This window comes from Hylobates moloch, unplaced genomic scaffold (assembly GCF_009828535.3).
Source record: "Hylobates moloch isolate HMO894 unplaced genomic scaffold, HMol_V3 SCAFFOLD_27, whole genome shotgun sequence".
In the NCBI taxonomy this organism is placed as follows: Eukaryota; Metazoa; Chordata; class Mammalia; order Primates; family Hylobatidae; genus Hylobates; species Hylobates moloch.
The window spans coordinates 5,078,044-5,098,494 of record NW_026652302.1 but is presented as its reverse complement, the minus strand read 5'-3'; the positions used below and the strand labels follow the sequence as shown (position 1 = coordinate 5,098,494).

General features: G+C 40.9%; 1 protein-coding gene across 2 annotated transcripts in view; it reads left to right on the top strand.

Annotated features, from left to right (window-relative positions):
- Positions 1–20,451, top strand: part of LOC116463100 (syntaxin-11) — a 41,602-nt gene that overhangs the window by 5,774 nt on the left and 15,377 nt on the right. The window contains exon 1 of one of the 2 annotated variants that reach the window (XM_032146066.2): positions 12,583–12,606. The exons of the other annotated variant lie outside the window; for it this stretch is intronic. The gene's annotated coding sequence lies outside the window, so the exon portion shown is untranslated. Of the gene's footprint in view, positions 1–12,582; positions 12,607–20,451 lie in introns of those variants that run through there. 2 annotated transcript variants of the gene reach the window in all.

Genomic DNA, 20,451 nt, shown 5'->3' with positions numbered 1-20,451 from the left:
CCTTCCTTCCTTCCTTCCTTCCTTCCTTCCTTCCTTCCTTCCTTCCTTCCTTCCTTCCTTCCTTCTCCCCTCTCCTCCCCTCCCCTCCTCTCCCCATTCCTCAGGATTTTCCCTCTTATTGCCCAGGCCGGAGTGCAATGATGCGATCTCTGCTCACCACAACCTCCGCCTCTCGGGCTCAAGCAATTCTCCTGCCTCAGCCTCCCGAGCAGCTGGAATTACAGGGATGCACCACCACGCATGGCTAATTTTGTATTTTTAGTAGAGATGGAATTTCTCCATGTTGGTCAGGCTGGTCTCCAACTCCCTACCTCAGGCGATCTGCCCGCCTCGGCCTCCCAGAGTGCTGGGATTATAGGCGTGAGCCACTGCACCTGGCCTCATTTCCTTCTTTTCAGTGGATAGGACATCACAATAATCCAGAAAATACTAAGTCTTCTAGAAAAGTATTTCCCATTTTGTATACTTGTTTTACTTGTTTCCCTGTTCAAAGATGCAAAGAGATATTCCATTACTCCTTGCATAACTTATTGTGTAATAAGGTCAATTTCAGCTTTTCAGAATAGTGAAATAACTCTGTTTTTATCTTCCTATGGAAACAGTAAGCAAGTAGTTCTGTCTTCGGTTTCAGTTTCAGGATTGCAGCAATCTCTTTTCATGGTTATATTTCTAATTTTCTATTATGTACTTTGTTATGTTGATTAGTGACCCAAATCTGTTGATTTGAGATAAGTAGGACATAGTGTATTAGCTAAATTCTGTAATAATACAACATTTCCCTCCTCCTCCTCCCCTCTTCCTTGACTACTGCATGGTAAACCAACATATAACGATGTTCAGCTGATAATATTATTTAGCTGTTTATTGTTTATGAAGTACTGTCATATATATTATTTCTGTTAATTCTCATAACAGCCAGAAAGAATGGAAAAATAAGGATTCATTGTTGCTGTTGCCATTATCCACATTTTATAGATAAGGTGGGAAACACCTGGAGAGATTAAGCGACCACCCAAGATTGCCCAAGAAGTGAAGTGCAGAGGCCTGCTACCTGATGCTGTCAGGACTTGACTGAAAGGCGCAAGTTCAGTGTCTCAGGTCAAGTTGCCAGGAAACAGACCGGAGACTCTGAGATTTCCATACAAGAGGTTTTTATTGGGAAGTGCTCTGGGCACAACACACAGTAGGAGAGAGGGAAGCAGGATTGCACAGGCGGAGAAACGGAACTGTGGGGCGTGCACAACAGCGGCCTCAACAGTGAGGAACTTGGAAGCTGGGATTGTTGTTCAGAATTGTTCTGCCTCCTGAGGCAAGAGGCTCAGCATTTGTACCTACATCAACTAACCATTGGATGCAGGCAGCAGCTCCCTTCAGTCCAGGGCAATTTCTGGAACTGGAAGCCTTCAGCAGCCAACCTTCCTAGTACCTGGGGGACTGAGGATCTTGGTCCGGAAGGGGATCTGGATACCACATCATTTACTACATTTGTAGCCAAGAGAGCATTCTCCTCTGCAACAGCCTTGCTTGTGTCTGATGGCCCAGACCATCACCGTGCACAGTGGAGCCCAGAAAGTTGTCATTTTTTTCCAACGCCCTTAAGGATTTTAGAATAGCTGACCAGAGAGCAAGAAGACAAAGTAGTCTTAATCCTAAGAAGATTAGGAGCAGAAGAGCCAGGGAGAGTGGGCCGTGGCGAGGGCAGTAGTGGTGTTTACCAAAGAAGGCTAAACTCTGGCACCCAGGTAACAAACAACTGTGGCTGTCCAGACCCAGAACAAAAGCATAACACACACCAGTCCTTGCTGTAATGCTAGGCTTTAACATTGTTAAATGTTGAACAATTTTGTGATATTAGGGTTCCCCCCTCTCTCTTTCTCTCGCTCTCTTTTTCAAGCCCTTGAAAGTCCTCAAACCAGTCCAGTGTGTAGTCTATAGATTATAATCTCAGAATCTCACAATCTCAGTATGTAGTCTGTAGATTATAACCTTCAGAATTACCAGAGATATTTCAGTACAAAAAAAAAAAAAAAACAGGGGAAAAATAAAAAAAAGAAAAGAGGAATAAATGTCCAGGGTCCCATTCTGGATCCACTGGAACAGAATCCAGGGGTGGAACTCATGAATTGACATTTTCAACACATTTTCCCCAGATGATTTCGATATATGCTATAGTTTGAGAACCTTCACCTTAAACTCTTATGCCTTTCGTGGTGACCAATTCTATTGAGATTTTTTCAGATTATCCAGAAGTCATGGGAACCATGGGACAGCAGAGGAGCACTGGAGCCTTAGTCCCAGCAGGCCTGGTATAGTGAGAGTCATCCCTTGCTTTTCATTTAAACTCCTGATGTGGCCAACAGACATCACAGCCCAAATTCCTTTGCTGGCTTCTGACCAAGATTGCAAGAGGGAGAGAGGTGTCCCTGGCTTGGCCTTATACTATCTTAGGTAGCAGAGTGAGAGATGCCAAATTTTTTGAATAGTTGCAGATGGGGGATGGGAATCAGTGAACTTAGAGGAATCAGTAAACTTTCTAGGAGAATAAGAAGGTTTCAGGATATCTTATGCCAGAAGAAGCTTTGAGGTGCTTTCTTAAAACTTTAATAATTGTCTAATAGGAACAGAGATAACTTACAGGAGAATGTTAAGCATTCATAAATGTAGGATGGAATATTATCTGATTCACTGACATTGGCAATGATTTTTTCTTCAAAGGGAAAAGCGCTTTTAAGCCTACCAATTTTTACTCCTGAAACTCCAACTTGCTGTGTTTCTTACACTTTCCATGCTTCGTGCCTTTGCTGAAGTTGTCTATGCCTGGGTCCCTTTCCCTTCTCCCTACCAAGCTAACTCCTTTTAAACCTTTTAGGATCAGCTCAGACACCCTGCCCTGTGGCCAGACTGACTTCTCAAAGTATTCCCATAGATCCCTCTATTATGGCATTTATTATCATTAGTCTCTCTAACAGCCTGTAAGAGCAAGAACAGTCTTTTTCATTTTTGTGTATGAGAGACCTAGCCTCATCAAAAATGAGTGAAAAAAATAACGATTCTGGTGAGCGTATTTATTCAACAACTATTTATCGAGGCTTTCCTATATGCCGGGTGCTCTGGAGTAAATGGTGCAGAAACAATAGGTACAGCTCCTAACCCTATGAAGCTTATGAGCAAGCAGAGAAGATAAGTAACAATCGAATATGTTATCAAACAACTAGCAATAAAATATGGTGAGTACCAGAAAAAGAGAAGTGAAATTATAGAGCTGGAAACCCAGCCTAGTCTAAGGTCAGAGGAAGTGTCTCATTTTCCTGAAATATAATTTGTATCAAAATAGAAGTTACGGGTTTGGCTTTGGTTACAAGAGACTACTTTTTAACAAAGGAAGATCTTTTGGTTGAGCTAGTTCAAAATTGACTGTGTGTGTGTGTGTGTGTGTGTGTGTGTGTGTGTGTGTCCGTCCAGTATGTGAAAAAAGAGAGTACAAGAAAATGACACCTTCATTTAATGAGGTAAAATAGGTAATAAGGAACGGAGAGGGAAGTTTCTGTGTGTCTCATTCAATGCACCATTACTAGAAGTTACTTTGTTAATATTTTAATATGTAATATACAGTGGAAGAAAATAAATGTAAACCTCTGAAAATCATGAACTTACATCACAACCTTTTAAAAATTAATCTCAAGGATCTGATTACTACGGCCTAGGAGGGTGCTTGACAGATTTGCTTTTGGGTCTTGTTGGAGACAGTGGGTGAAGTGCATTGCCCCAGAAGTGCATGTCCACTGAGGTTTCTCTTCTTGCCAGGTCACTTTTGATGCCCTGGGTGAAGAGGCCACAACCCCAGTGTTGCAGTTTGCAGCCTCCACTCAGCTTGGTGGCTCATGCTGTGTCCTTTTCCTCCTTTTCTGGCCAGTTGTTGTTTTTTTAAAAAAAATTATGATTTTTGAGAGACTCTGTCGCCCAGGCTGGAATGCAAGGGCACAATCTCTGCTCACTGTAACCTCCGCCTCCTGGGTTCAAGTGATTCTCCTGCCTCAGCTTCCCGAGTAGCTGGGACTACAGGTGTGCACCACCATGCCCAGCTAATTTTTGTATTTTTTTAGTAGAGATGGGGTTTCACTATATTTGACCAGGCTGGTCTCGAACTCCTGACCTCAGGTGAACCGTCTGCCTCAGCCTACCAAAGTGCTGGGATTACAGGAGTGAGCCACTGTGCCTGGCCTTTTTAAAAATTATTTTTGTACCTGCTTATTTCTCCCCATAAATTGTAAGCTTAGGGTAAGGATTGAGACTTTCTGATTTTTAACTTCTGAACCTTTGCGGCTCTTCTGCTGCAATTTATTTACATTTATTATATTCAATAGATAAAGGACCTTAAGTTTAATATATAAGTTAACAGGCAAATCTTGGGTTGAAAAAGTACCAGATTCGTTCTCTAGTGAGAACCTATTTCTTGTTTAACCTGACATCACAAAGCAAATAGGCCAGGTGCTTACATGTGCATATTTAACCTATGAACCTCTACATTAAGTACTAAGAATACCAACCATTTGGCTGATTGTAGGGAGGGAGGGATTAATTCACCATAAAGCAGGACTTACTAGATGTAGGTGGAGTTATGTAATGCTCCGATGTGTCCCATTGAAGTGGATAAACATATCCACACCATTCAGCATCTTGACCACACTGACACCAAAAAAAAATGGAACTAAAAATTATAGTGCAAGTGAGCATTTAACTCAGGCTTGAAGTATGACTTCAAGTGAATGGATGTGTGAGGTCCTGTGATGACCATTTGCCATGTATTTTCATATCTTTCCTCACCTCCTGGCATATTCCTTGGTTTATCTCAAGTATAACTTGATTCATGTTCTCATTTTTTGTCTTGCTTTTACCATAAATATTATATAAAAGGAGCATATAAATGATAGGGAAATAATTCTAGACATCTGTTCTTGCACTTTTCATTTTGTATAGGTTGAACTTGGTTCATTGCTGAAGTGTAGGTAATGATTTTAGCCACTGTGAATCCAGTTGAATACTTCATTAACTGTAAATTAGCTCCATTTTTTATATTTTCATTAAGAATTTGAATTTTTAAATAAGAAGAGATGATGGTAAAATGGAGTATTTTCTCTTTTTGAAAGTAAACTCGTTAGAGGATGAAATGTATTCCTTAAGGAATCAAAATTATAGTAGCGTCACCTCATCTGAAAAGATTAACAGTTAGTGGAGAAAAATCCTGCTTAGTCAGCATATTTTTGGTACCGTTTAATTGGAAAATTTCTTTTTTTTTTTTTTCTTTGAGACAAAGTCTCACTCTGTTGCCCAGGCTGGAGTGCAGTGGCATGATCTCGGCTCACTGCAACCCCCGCCTCCCAGGTTCAAGCAATTCTCGTGCCTCAGCCTCCCTAGTAGCTAGGATTACAGGTGCCCACCACCACGCCCAGCTAATTTTTGTATTTTTGGTAGAGACGAGCTTTCACCATGTTGGTCAGGCTGGTCTCAAACTCCTGATCTCGGGTGATCCACCCACCTCGGCCTCCCAAAGTGCTGGGATTATAGGCATGAGCCACCGTGCCCGGCTGGAAAATTTCTTAAGTTATTAACTGCCTTTTGCTGCAACTTCAAGTGCTATGGATAGTTTGCCTTTCTGTTGACATCTAGATACCTGCACCCACCACTGTTAACAGCAGCAGCACAAACACAATAAATATTTTCATTCATAGAATGTTTTCTCTCTGAAATTCCTATTATTTGGAATTTGAATGTAAGGGACTGGACCGCTAAGCTCCTTATCTTTACTCTGTTATTTTTTCAACTCTTTTTTCTTTCTTTCTCCTTTATAGAAAAGGATCTTCTGTTTTTCTGCCTGTAAGATATAGGTCAATGTGCTGGTAAGCAGGTGAAGGAAGAGGGTTTGAAGGTGCAACATTCCATGTAAAAATATTCACTGAATCCTCCTCTTTTCAGTTGGCTACCTCCACCGCAGTCTAGATTCTGTTTTACCCTGTTCGGAGTCTAATCTGTCATCTGTCTACTCTTCTGCCAGGGTGGAACAGAGGATAGAGGGCACTCCCACTTCTTTAAAAAGCTTCTGACGAAACCCAACTTATTATTACCCCACCATCACGCCCTTTCCCATAGGTACTCGGCCTTTTATTATGAGTTCTGAGTCTTTAGAAATTTATTTGATGGTGTAACTTCGGTTGCTTCTTGGACTTCTCCATTGTTCACTGAGGATTTAACTTTCTTAAGTCTACTAGACCAATTATCATTTATCCATTTGCTTCATAATTTCCAACATTGTGTTGCTGCTTTCTCCTCTCTTATTCTTTATCCTAGTTGGCTTATGCCTTTAGAAAGTTCCTTTAGTGGAGTTTTGGAAGGGAGCAAAAGTAATGTTCAATTTGCTATTTTATCCAGAATGTGGAAGGCATCTTCAAAAATGCAAATATGCTTTCTGGATGGAGGAGTATATTAAGCTATTAGCACTTACAAGCAGATACATTCAAGAAGAGTTGTTTACTGCCTTAAAATGTAGAGGATGGATCATAGGCATGGGATGTTTTGATGGACAAATTTGAATTTGGATAGGGGATGGGAAAGGTTGAGGGTCATCTCTGGTTGGAGGGCATCTCCAGAAGGAAGGCAGGATAAGGTGGTTTGCCATGGTGGAGTTTCTGTAGGCCAAGACAGGCTAAGAGCAGTAAGTAAAAAATTACTCAACTATCATTTATAAATTTTCTTGTTGATATTCATAGAAAGTGCGTATGTTTACCAACATGAGTGACAACATAAGTATTATCTAAGAAAATACCTGTATTTGTTGAGAATTCATTCACTGTGTGTAAATTACCTTTTGAGGTTCATTGTCTTATTCTAGTTTGCTCAGTGCTAGGAGTCCCATGCAGGCTTATTCGATTCTGCATCCTTATTTAAACACTAAGCTATTCTTTGTGTCATAGTTGAAACCAGTGATTTAAATTAATACATTCATTGCAAATACATAGAAAACTGAAGATGAATTTCTCCCATGATCTTCATAGTTCTGTCTTTAAATGTGTTGTGAGCCTCTGTCAGACAGTTGATAATGGGGAAGTTGCATAAGTCAGTTTTGGTTTCAACTGTGTCTACATTTAAAATATCTAATCAGTCTTACCTTCTGTCAAATTTATAACATTTTAATTTATTTCTTTAAAAATGCTTTATGGGCTAGGCATCATGGCTTATGCATGTAATTCCAACACTTTGGGAGGCCAAGGTAGGAGGATTGCTTGAGCCCATGAGTTTGAGACTATCTTAGGCAACATAGCAAGACCCTATCTCTACAAAAATTGTAAAACTTAGCCCATGGTGAGACCCCATCTCTACAAAATTTTTTATTTTTAAAAAAAATGTTTAAATTTTTGTTTTTTGAGACAGAGTCTTACTCTGTCATCCAGGCTGGAGTGCAGTGGCGCAATCTCAGCTCACTGCAACCTCCGCTTCCTGGGTTCAAGTGATTCTCCCTGCCTCTGCCTCCCAGGTAGCTGAGATTACAGGCACCTGCCACCACACTTGGCTAATTTTTGTATTTTTTTTCTTAGTAGAGACGGGGTTTCTCCATGTTGGCCAGGCTGGTCTTGAACTCCTGACCTCAGGTGGTCCACCCTCCTCGGCTTCCCAAAGTGCTCATATTACAGGTGTGAGCCACTGTGCCCGGCCCCAAAATTTAAAAATTAGATGGGTGGTGGCACATGGCTTGTAGTCCCAGTACCCAGGAGGCTGAGGTGGGAAGATTGTTTGAGCCCAGTGGATGGAGGCTGCAGTAAGCTATGATTGTGCCACTGCACTCAAGCCTGGGTAATAGAGCAAGACCTTGTCTCTCTCTCTCATAAAAAGGTTTAAGTTTTGTTTTGTTTTGTTTTGTTTTGTTTTGTTTTGTTTTTGCTTATGTAGAAAATATATTTTAAAAGGACTGGGACCACCTATGTTTTGCTCACCAAGCTAACCTCATCATATCATGCCTGGCACATAAATACTCAATAAATACTTGTTGAATAAACACATGAAAGTCCTTATCAGAGTAGCCTGTGCAAACATGTGTCCTGAAAGATGTGGATAAGAATATCAATCACATAGTCTACTTTATGAATATTACTTAAAAGCTCATTAAAAGGCTTCCAAACTTGGTTTATAAAAATAAAATAAAGCTAATGGATGCCATTATTTCTATGCTGTTGTGTATATTTTAGCTAATAGAATTGAGGTATTTTAATATTATGTTAAAATCAAATGATAAAGAATACTCAACATAAGTAAAAGTGAGAGTTACAGTATTTAAAGTTGTATGCATTTCATGATTTCTGGGAATTATTCTGCATGGATACTGATAGTCTATTCACAAGAGAACAAATTACATTATTCTTTAGCTACAGAATTTTCTGCACTTTTGGACATATAGAAAGATATCTACTGATTCCCATGATAAACATTACCAGTATCACTGCAAACATGCAGCACCCCTTTTATCCAAATTAGAAGTCACATATAAGGGAAAATTAAAATTCTGTTACTATTAAAATATGTTTAAGATTTTTTTCAATACCTATAGATGTTGATTCTGTATAGCTTTATTTTATTTTATTTTTTATTTTTTGAGACAGAGTTTTGCTCTTATTGCCTAGGCTGGAGTGCAGTGGCACAATCTCGGCTCACTGCAACCTCCGCCTCCCGGGTACAAGTGATTCTCCCGCTTCAGTATCCCAAGTAGCTGAGATTACAGGCACCTGCCACTATGCCCGGCTAATTTTTTTTTATTTTTAGTAGAGATGGGGTTTCACCATGTTGGCCAGGCTAGTCTCAAACTCCTGACCTTAGGTGATCCGCCTGCCTCAGCCTCCCAAAGTGCTGGGATTATGGGTGTGAACCACCGTGCCCAGCCTGTATAGCTTAAAAGAGCACAGTTGCTACATGGAACAGTTTCAATTGGGGTAAATGTATAAGAGGATCAATGACTACTTTTTAGTTGGTTTTGTTTTGCAAGGAGATATTGGTCATTTATCTTCTTTGACAGGTATAATGCAATATATTCACTTTGAAGAAAAATTTTCTTGGCCAGGCGTGGTGGCTCACGCCTGTAATCCCAGCACTTTGGGAGGAGGCAGAGGTGGGCAGATCACCTGAAGTCGAGAGTTCGAGACCAGCCTGACCAACATGGAGAAACCCCGTCTCTACTAAAAAATACAAAATTAGCCAGGTGTGGTGGCGCATGCCTGTAATCCCAGCTACTCGGGAGGCTGAGGCAGGAGAATCGCTTGAACCCAGGAGGCGGAGGTTGCGGTGAGCCGAGATCGCGCCATTGCACTCCAGCCTGGGTGACAAGAATGAAACTCTGTCTCAAAAAAGAAAAAAAAAGAAAAATTTCTTTACAATAAGTAAGTTTGTTTTCTTAGTCCTTTTTATATGGTGAGTACAAAGCACCTAACTCCTGTCTTCCTGAAGTTTGGGCTGAATAGAGCATTAATATGCTGTAACTTGAGTTATAGGAGTAATATAAAAACTAATAACAGAATAATTCTTTGGTTTTATAGAATCATTTTAGATCATATGATCTGCACATGCTTCCAAAGGAGTGGTACTTATAGTATCTTCAATAAGCTACCTGATAAATTAAGTGATTATGGATGGCAGTAGTTCAAAATAATAATTCCTAAGACTGTTTGTAAAATACTTTGAAGTTTACAAAGTGCTTTCATGTACATAACTTACGTTACTTAACCATCAAAAAGTAACCCTTGTGAGGTAAGTAGAGTTATTACCATTTTACAGATGAGGAAACTGACAGAAATGTTAAATGTCTAGTTCAACTTTACGCAGCTAGAGATGGAAATGGGAATAAGCCCTCACTTACCAGGCCAAGTACCCTTTCTCCTGCATGGCATTTGCTTTTCAAATGATATTAGCAGCAGTAGGAGTATCTACCCTTTGCTTCTTGTTTGGAAATAATACTTTTAAGGCTTCTGTCTGTTTGATGAAGAACAAGATCTTTTCACTACATGTTCTTGAATCTAACTAAAAAACCTAACACAATCTACCACCACTAACAATGAAACCTTATTCATTGGTGGTGGGGGTGAGGGGAATACAGCTTACCTTTATGAGACACTTATGAAGAAGAGATGTTCAATGTATATGTAATGCATTAAAATTGTTAACTTGTTCCCAAAAGAAAACCTAGCCACTAATTTTATAAACATTAAGTCTTAAAGATATCAGTCCTCAGACTGGCTTAGATGCTTCAAGATTCTTTCACAATCTCTGGGACGTGTGGAATTGGCATAACCACCTTGAGATTCTTAAACATGAAAGCACACAGGAGGATTTTCTTGCATTCTAAAATTTTCTTTTCCAAGTTTCCCTCAGTCTTCCTTTCTTTCTGTTTGTTTTTCTTTTCTTTTCTTTCCTTTTTTTTTTTTTTTTTTTTGAGAAAGAGTCTCACTCTGCAGCCCAGGCTGGAGTACAGTGGTGCAATCTCGGCCCACTGCAACCTCTGCCTCCCAGGTTCCAGCAATTCTCCTGCCTCAGCCTCCCGAGTAGCTGGGACTACAGGCATGTGCCACCACAGCCCGCTAATTTTTGTATTTTTAGTAGACATGGGGTTTCACCATGTTGGCCAGGCTGGTCTCAAACTCCTGACCTGATGTGATCCTCCTGCCTTGGCCTCCCATAGTGCTGGGATTACAGCCATGAGCCACAGTGCCTGGCCCCACCTTCCCCCTTTCCCCCTTCCCTCCCCTCCCCTCCCCTCTCCTTCCCTTCCTTCTGTCTACCTCTCTCTTTCTTTCTTTTTGCCTGACTTCACCTGCACAAAAATTTTGTTGATGGAAAGTACAGTGTGACTTGCCCTGTGGCCCTGCATCTCTGAGGGATGCCCCTGGTAAGAAGAAACCCCAGAGAGCTCCTGTGGTTTTCCAGGGAAACAAACTAAATTTCACAGTAACAGGATTGTTTCTTCTGAACACCGTCTCTTAAGTGTTGGCAACCTTCTGTTAGAGAAAAGAATCTGGAAGAATATGTATGATATTTTATCATTGGTTATTTTATAGAGTTATTATATATAGTTGTATTAGATGATGGAAAATTGTTACTTTTCATGTTAAACAATTCTGTCTTATTTGATTTATTATTACAGGTTGAGTATCTTTTATCTGAAATGCTTGGTACTAGAAGTGTTTTGGATTTCAGATTTTTTTGGATTTTGGAATATTTGCATATACATCATGAGATATCTTGGGGATAAGACCCAAATCTAAACACGAAATTTATGTTTCATATATACCTATACACATAGCCTGAAGATAATTGTATACAATGTTTTTAATAATTTTGTGCATGACAAAGTTTATGTACATTGAACCATCAGAAAACAAAGGTTTCACTATCAGGCACCCACATGGACAATCTGTGCTTGCTTGGTATCACCATCATTCCTGACTCTGAATTTACATGCTACTGATAAGCAATCACTTCTCCTTTTTTTCATTTCTTTTTTATTTTCTGTTTTTGAGACAAGATCTTGCTGTGTTGCTCAGGTTAAAGTGCAGTGGCATGATCACAGCTCACTGAAGCCTCAACCTCCTGGGCTCAGGTGATCCTCCCATCTCAGCCTCCCAAGCAGCTGGGAATACAGGTGTACACCACTGCTCTCAGCTAATTATTGTATTTTGTTGTAGAGGTGGGGTTTCACCATGTTATCCATGGCTGTCTTGAACTCCTTGACTCAAACAGCCTGCCTGCCTAAGCCTCCCAAAGTGCTAGGATTACAGGTGTGAACCACCATGCCTGACTACAGTCATGTTCTTAGACTTATTCACACATAAGTACTTAATGGTAAAAAAAAAAAAAAAAAAAAAATACCATTAATACAGTGAAAAAAATAATGTGTTCAGGGTAACTAAGCCCAGTAGCATCACCAAATACCCATACCCACTGTTAACAGCAACAACAATGGCAGGCTTTCAGTCTCTACGTGCTAATTATGTATTCTGATTAAAAAGTTACTGTAGACTGTATTTTTTTTAGGTGAGAAGAAACATCAGTAATAGTTGAGGGACCAGAAAGTGGGTCCTCTGAGGATGAGGAGGCATTCTGCTGGGTGGCCTTTTCAAATGTTTCCTCCAGAGTCATCTGCCTCATTAACAATGGTTTTTGTCTTATAAGTCTCTTTGATTTTATAAACTGACATCATTTCTTACTCTGTTAATACATGCACGCTGCTCTAGTCCTTCAATAAGCTCATCACACATCCACTATGTCATCTATAGGCACTTTTTCTGCAGTGTTAATGGTGTCTTCCTTGTCACTATTATCACAATCATTTTCATTGAGAACCATTTGAGCTTTTTCATCATTAGTCAATGAATGAAGAACTGTAGCCTCCTTGTTGATGTTAAAAAAAACTTCATTGATATCTTCTTCCAGCTTACTGACTGACCCTGAAGGTATATTTTTTGCATATGTAAGGAGGTCATACATCATTTTTTCTCTCATCTGATATACGGAATCCTTCAAAGTCACCACCTTGCTCATCATCATCACTGAACACACCAGAGCTTGTGCCAGGTATGCACAACTGTGTCTTTAGTCATGTGTTCTAAACAGTGGCAACAGCACATATGGCATCCCTCATGCTAAACTCCTTTTGAAAATCTTCTACACTCATGCCTCTTTTCACTGCTGCCAGCATGCTGTTCAAGAAAGCATTATTTAATCCTCATTGATCTAAGGATACCTTGTCACATGGATGAAGTAGAGAGGTCACATTTTAGGGAAAGTACATAGCATAAACATTATTTTTGATGAGAATTTCCACTGGAGGATGAGCAGGACAGATGTGAAGGAATAACAAATTCTTGCAGTTGTCATCCAGTCCAACTTCCCTGCGGTGAACACAAGCTTCTGGTACCAAGTGCTTATGAAACTAATCAGAAAAGACACCCCTGGTGATCTAAGCCTTTTAATTAGCATAATGGATTGGTAAGAAATTCACTCCTTGGAAACAGCAAAGACACAAGCTTTTGTCTATCATAGCCAGATTACACTCATGCATGCCTGCTGCATTGGCACATCCCTGCACAGTTGTTCTGTCCTTGGCATCCGGAATTCCTGTAGAGGCTGTCTCAGCTCTAGTTAGTGTCTTTTGGGGGCAATAACACCAAAACGGTGATGTTTTATCAGCATTGCAAACTTGTTCTGGAGTCAAATTTTCATCAGCAATGACCTTGGCAAACTCATCAATGAATTTCTTTGCTGCTTTGTGATCAGCAGATGCTTTGTCACCACACATCTTTGAAAATTTGATGCTGTCTTTTCTTAAATTTCTGCAACCAGCCTTTTGATTATTTACAGTTTCCTTCCATTTTCAGTTCACTGTGATAGATCTTGCATGTTTATGATCAGTATACCATTAAGTGGCGTGTGTTCACTGTGAGGCTGATGGGTCCACCCTTTCAATACATGATCAAGATCTTCATTTCTAGCTTTATACAGTGCTTTCCTCCCTCCCCCTCCTTCCTTTTTTCTCTCCTTTTCTTTCTCCTTCCTTCCTTCCTTCCTTCCTTCCTTCCTTCCTTCTGATGAGGTCTTGCTCTGTCACCCAGGCTGGAGTGCAGTGGCACAATCATAGCTCATAGCAGCCTCAAACTCCTGGGCTCAAGTGATACTCCCACCTCATCCTCCTGAGTAGCTAGGACTACAGGCACACACCACCACACCTGGCTTTTGTTTTTCGTAGTGCCATAGTCTCACTATGTTGCTAGTATTGAACTCCTGGGCTCAAGTGATCCTCCCACCTTGGCCTCCCAACACGCTGAGATTACGGGTGTGAGCCACCATGCATGTAGTATTTACTATTTTTTAACTTAACTTCTGTTCATCATTTTCAGCGTGGAATGTCAACAATTTATCTTTTTGTTTCTTCAGGTCATATATAAGGTGGTCATTCCAACACCATATTTTTCTGTCTGGTTTCTCCAATAGCTTGATTTTCTTTGCTACAGATAAACATAAATGCTTCCCCTTTTTCTTGTCACTGTTACTCACAGAAGTATCTGCAGGCCTTTTTGAAATTTTCAAAAATGTTCAGAGCAGAGTATAAGCAAAGAGTCATAGTGATTAATACATGAAGTTCTTGGTGCTATGTGGGGCATGGTGGAGAATCTGCTATTGGTGCATCGAGCCTGCTGCACACATGCCATTTTATTACCTTTTGTGTGTGTGTGTGTGCTTGAGAAGGGGAATCTGGGTATGTGCAGAAAAGATATATTGCAGCTGAAGGGGGATGGGAGGGTCTTTTTTGCCTTGGGGATGCTGAGTAAACTGTGTGTTATGTGCTTGTGTTTTGACTGCGACTTGTCACAGGAGGTCAAGTGTGGAATAGTCCCCTTGTGGCCAATGCTCAAAAAGTTTTAGATTTTGAAGCATTTCAGATTTCAGATTTTCAGATTAGGAATGCTCAATCTGTATTATTATTATTATTATATTTTACAAAGAGCATGGGTTGCTTTCATAATCAGAAAGAGATATTTTACAATAAAATAGTTGGAAGAAAGGTATTTAAAACCTCAAATAATTGAGTAATGCACAGGTATTAATGTTCACTTATGATCATAGATGAGACAGAAAATAAACTGTTAGTAGTGTAATTAACAAATGGCATCATTTATACAAATAGTTACTGAATCTCCATTAGTTACTTGAGGGAATTTAAATCACATGAATACATGACCATAGGTAACATATACAGAGTGTTCACTCTTTGCCAGGTGCTAGTCTAAGAGCTTTATATGGCTTACCTCATTTAATCCCCTCTACTATCCTATGAGGTAATTATTTATACATGGAGAAGACCAGGTATAGAGAAGATGGCCTACAACAATACAGAACATAGCAGAGGCTTGAAAACCACTCTTCGATTAAGAATTGCACTCATCTGTTCAGAATTGCCCTAACTGCTGGGAACCCTGAAACCAGTGAGGAAACCCAGGCAAGACCCAGTAGTGGGAGAGTTGAGATCTGGATATGTCTCCACATAATTCCCCAGGCTTGAACACTTAACCCCTCTCCTATACGTCCCTGAGTAGATGTGGAGTTCTAAACTGAACCTACAGCTCTGAAAAGAAGTGTCCTGATTGCCATTAACATTTTGAAGGGAGTTAGTAAAGCCATAATAAACTTCTGAAATTCCTTAGAAACCTAGTTCACATTCCACTAATTTTTGCTCTTTTTAGCATGGCAGCAGGAAACTTCTCTGGTCCCGTCTTTGATGATGAAGGAAACTTTGGGATGTGGCAGTGGAGTTGTGTTGTTTGGGAAGTTGTACTGTGCCTACATACTGTTTATTTTGGTGAGCTGAATGATAGACTTGTGATACACTTCGAACTATCCACTTCCATTTAAAAACTGGCTCTTCAAGTTCTCAAAACCTCTTAACAGACTGAAACTCAGCCAAGATTAAAACTGCCAAGTATCTCTGTACTTTCCTGACCCCGCTGCTCAAGGACTCCTATTTAGCACACTGTATTATCGAACAGCTTCTGCAGAGTCTTTCTGTGGAAGCTGTGTGTGTGTATGTGAGATAATCTTTTTTTAGCATCTTTTTTTTCTCCTCACCATAAGTATGACTACAGTCTTCAAAAAACAAACAAAAAAGCGCTGTCTTCAGACATGTTAAGAAACATGTGCTTTTAAAAAATCTGTATGCTTTATATTAACTTTTGCATACAATATGAGTAGAATATCACAAAGATCTACTGAATTAAAATCAAGATATTAATATATACCTTAAGTCACAATTATTGGATAGGTGACATACTTCATAAGGACAACTATTTGGTTTATGTTGCTTATGTTTGTGTTTTAAAATCATAGCAATAAACTTTTGTTTTAAATGCATGAGAATTTACTTTCCAGAAATTATAATTTATCCGTGATTCACAACAGCCTCCAAGTCTTCTTTAAAGAAGAATACACCGTAAGGAGCATAGAGAAACCCAAGGAGAGGTGTATCAGGTAGCTTTGTCAGTATAACAAGCCACCCCCAAATAACAATTTTCTATTTCTCATGGGTGCAAGGATTTAATGAGATAATCCGTGTAAACCTTCCACAGCAGTCTCTGGCAGACAGTAAGCACTCGTGGTTCTTCTATGGATCTCACCTGGACTCAGCCACGCAGCTGTAGAGGCGGGTCAGCTGGGGGCTGGCCTAGCTCTCTGTGCGGTCTTCATCCTCCAGGAGGCTAGCCTGAGCTTTCTCACATAATGGTTTCGGTGTTCCCAGAGCGGATAAGCCCCGAGGTGCTAGTGCTGTTGAAGCCTCTGCTTGCTCCATGTTTCCTCCTATCCTCTTGGTCAAAGCAAGTCTCATGGCCAAGAGTAGAGAAACTGATTCAAAGGGTAGAGAGACCGACACCACTTCTTGATGGGAGGTGCTAAGAATTTGTTGCCATTTGTTGTAATCAAGTATAGTCTGTCTCTGACAAAAATTATTCACATTTCTCTTGCAAGAAAAATATGCTCCCTCCCATCCCAGGATTCCCTGAAGTCTCATCAGATTATAGTATTAGCCTTGAAGTCTAGAGACTTAATGCCTGATCTGCATGAGATCTAGATACAGTTCAAACTCCTCAGAGATAGCTCTTCTTATGCTGATCCTCTTGATCCCAAGACAATGAACAGACTGTCTTTCCCATACACATCCAACATATAATGATGAGATAGGAAAAGGATAACAAAAGTAGACACCTCATTAAAAAAAAAAAAAAGAGCCATTAACAGGATACATATGACAATCACTCGTCCATAGCAGTTCTGTCCAAGCACATGTTACCAGGTGCCCCTGATCCTGGGCTAGGCCATGTTCCTTGATTAGGACCCAGCTCTGCTTTTCAGAAGTGGTTTCCTGGTTTATAGTCCTCCACTGCTCTTGGCTGTACCCTCTGAAACTCTTCCTTTTCCCACAGCAAATGGCTTATTTTTGCTCCTAAATAGCTTCATTGGCCTAGATCCTGATCATAAAACGTTGGGGACCCAGAGGCCTCCTTTTCTTTGAAAAGTCTTTGTATTTTTAGGCCAAGGTTGTGTGTGTGCTTTCTAGTAAAATTCTCTTAAAAACTTTGTGGATTTCCAAATACTTTAATTAGGCTCCATCCCCTAAAACCTATGTTCTTAATTGTTTTCATGTTAGACCTCTGTCTACTTCTGGCTGAGGATCAGGTTGTTTGAGACAACACACTTAGAGTCTTAGAGCTCACTTTGTCTAGCTGAGAAGGTCTACGAGGCACCTTATTCAATTTTACCAAGGTCTTTAAGGCCATCTAAGGCCATTTCTTACTTAGAATTGTTTCTTCCAGTTGAAGAGACTGGAGAGATAAAAAGTTTTTATTTTCCTATCTTGTGAGTTCTGGTTTCTCTCTATTTTCTCTAAATAATGCTCGCAAACTAGATGATTCAATTTTTAGTTTGTCTCTATCTTGCAGAACTTCTATGTAGTTATAGACACACTCAAACACTTTCAACATTGTCTGGAGATCTTTGCAGCGAGATGCAAAATTCATACTAACATTTTCAGCCTTTGGAGCTGCCATAGGCAACAGTGTTGCCAAGTGTTTGGTTGCTTATGATATGGGCTGCGTTTTCCCCTGACTGCTCTCGCAGTTTCCTCACCACTTCCACCCTCCTCTGACAGTCTGCATGCCATCTTTCCAGTTTTACTTAGCAGTTACATCACTGCTTTTCACCTGCTATCTCGTGCCAAAGCCAAGGTGGAATGTTTTAGGTTTCTGTTCTGGCAGCATGCCACTTCTAGGTACCAATTTTTCTGTCATTTAGCTTATGCTGCATAAGAAGCTGCTACCCATTTTGGTGGTTTCAAACACAACGATTTATTATTTCTCACTATCCTGTTGATTGGCTGAGCAGTCTTCTACTGGGCTCTCCTCGGCTCCTTCATTTTCAGTCTTTTGGTGGGTTAGCTGGTGGTTGTGCTCAGCCTCAAGTACCGCTCAGCTGGGCATCATCTTCCTGCAGGCTAGCCCAGGCTTCGTCATATAGGGGAATTAAGCTACCCAATAGCAAGCCCTTTAGCACAAATGCTTTCCAGACCTTTGCTTGCATCATATTTGCTAATGTCTCAATGGTCAAAGCAAATCTCACTCTCATAGCCACCCTCAAACTCAAGGAGTTGAGAAATAGTCTGTACCTCTTGATCAGAGAAGCTGCAAAGAATGTGTAGTAAGAACATTTTTATTTTTATTTTATTTTTATTTTGAGACAGGGTCACGCTGTCATCCAGGCTGGAGTGCAGTGGTGTGATCTCAGCTTACTGCAACCTTTGTGTCCCAGGTTCAAGTGATCTTCCAGCCTTAGCTTCTCGAGTAGCTGGGACTGCAGGTGTGCGCCACCACACCTGGCTAATTTTTGTGTTTTTGTAGAGCTGGATTTTGCCCTGTTACCCAGGCTAGTCTTGAACTCCTGAGCGCAAGCAATCCACCCGCCTTGGCCTCTCAAGCCAGGATTACAGGTGTGAGGCCCTGCGCCTGGCCAGAAAAAATTTTTTTGCACCCTTTCACAAAGAGTATGTACAAATTCAAGGTGAAAGAATGGGGCCACCTAGGAGGGCAGATCAAGAATGTGGGATGAGAACAGATGCTCACCACGCCATGGAAATAAATCGAATTGGTTGATGCTTTCATGGTTCTAATACTATCTGGTACTACAAAACTAACCTTAGGCCAGGCACAGTGGCACACATCTGTAATTACAGCACTTTGGGAGGTTGAGGTGGAGGGGATCACTTGCGCTCAGGAGTTCGAGACCAGCCTAGGCAACAGGCAAAACCCCATCTCTACAAAAAATATAAAAATTAGCCCATAGTCCCAGCTACTCAGAAGGCTGAGGCGGATGGATCACTTGAGGCCAAGAGTTCGAGACCAACCTGGCCAGTGTAATGAAACCCTGTCTCTACTAACAATGCCAACCATTAGCTGAGCATGGTGACACACGCCTGTAGTTTCAGCTACTCAGGAGGCTTAGGCATTGCTAAACATAGGAGGCAGAGGCTGCAGTGAGCCGTGATTGTGCCACTGTACTCCAGCCGGGGCAACAGAGGGGGACCCTGTGTCAAACAATAATAATAATGATAATATAGTAAAATTAGTAGTTATCGCTTGTTGAAGTCTCAATATATGCTACTCTCATGAAAATGCTTTATACATGTTAGAATTTTATTGCTATAAATGGAAATGGCAATTACACAAGAGTTTTTTCCACTTTGCTAGTAACATTTTTTTTCTTCTGCCTCATCCTCCCGAGTAGCTGGGACTACAGGCATACACCACCACGCCCAGCTAATTTTTGTATTTTTAGTAGAGGTGGGGGTTTCACCATGTTGGCCAGGCTGATCTTGAACTCCTGAACTTAGGTGATCCACTCACCTCGGCCTCCCAAAGTGCTGGGATTACAGGCATTAGCCACCGCACCCGGCCTTAATAACACTCTTTTAATCATTATTTATATGTTAATACAATGAGCCTCTCTTTCCTCATCTTTACAGTGAAGGCATTGTGCAAGCTAATCATTACAGTCTGTTTCTGCTCTCACCTCCTTTGATTTTACTTAACATGGTGATTAAGGAAGGAACACAGTAAGTAGCTGCTCCTTACCTGCCTGACTTTCACACCCATGGAGCAATAAGAAAGGAAAAGCAGTCAGAGGCCAAAGGGTCTCGTTAGTGACTGATAAAGACAAGGTTGGAAGATGTGGCTTACATCTGTGGGACTGTGCATTCTGATTTTGAAGCCAGCATTAGCTGGATTTACCCTCCCTGGCCAGAGCTGATTTCACCCACCCCACCCAGGGATAGTGCGGAGACAACACAGGTTCTCTGGTAAACCCACTTTTAGAAAAAAGAAAGAAGTGGCTGGGCTACTGCAGACAGGTTCTTCTTTTAGTTTCACTAATTAGATAAGCAACCCCATGCCCCTTTGCAGGAGGAGGTGGAGAGAGATGCCAGAGAAGGGAAGAAACAGAGCAGAGAATATTGCTCCTTAACAACACTCGCGCCTCCCGACCTAGCACCTCCCCACACTAGTGCCTCCCACCCTAACTCCCCCAACAGCTTCAGTGCAGGATTAAGTGGAAAGGGCATGAACTCAGGACCTGGACAGATGTGAGTTTAAATCCCAGACTACTCTCTTACTCACCGGGCGAACTTAACTTCTCCGAGACCCAGTTATTAGTAAATTGAAAATGATGCTACGCTCCTCCCAAGGTTATTGTGAGGATTGCGGTGGATTTTATATCAGTTCTTCAGCACAATGACTGGTTTGGGGTGCACACAGTCTGTCACTGAGATTCGTTTTTCCTTCCTTGCTTTACGGAGTGGGCTTGATTCTAGAGGGCTGCAGACAC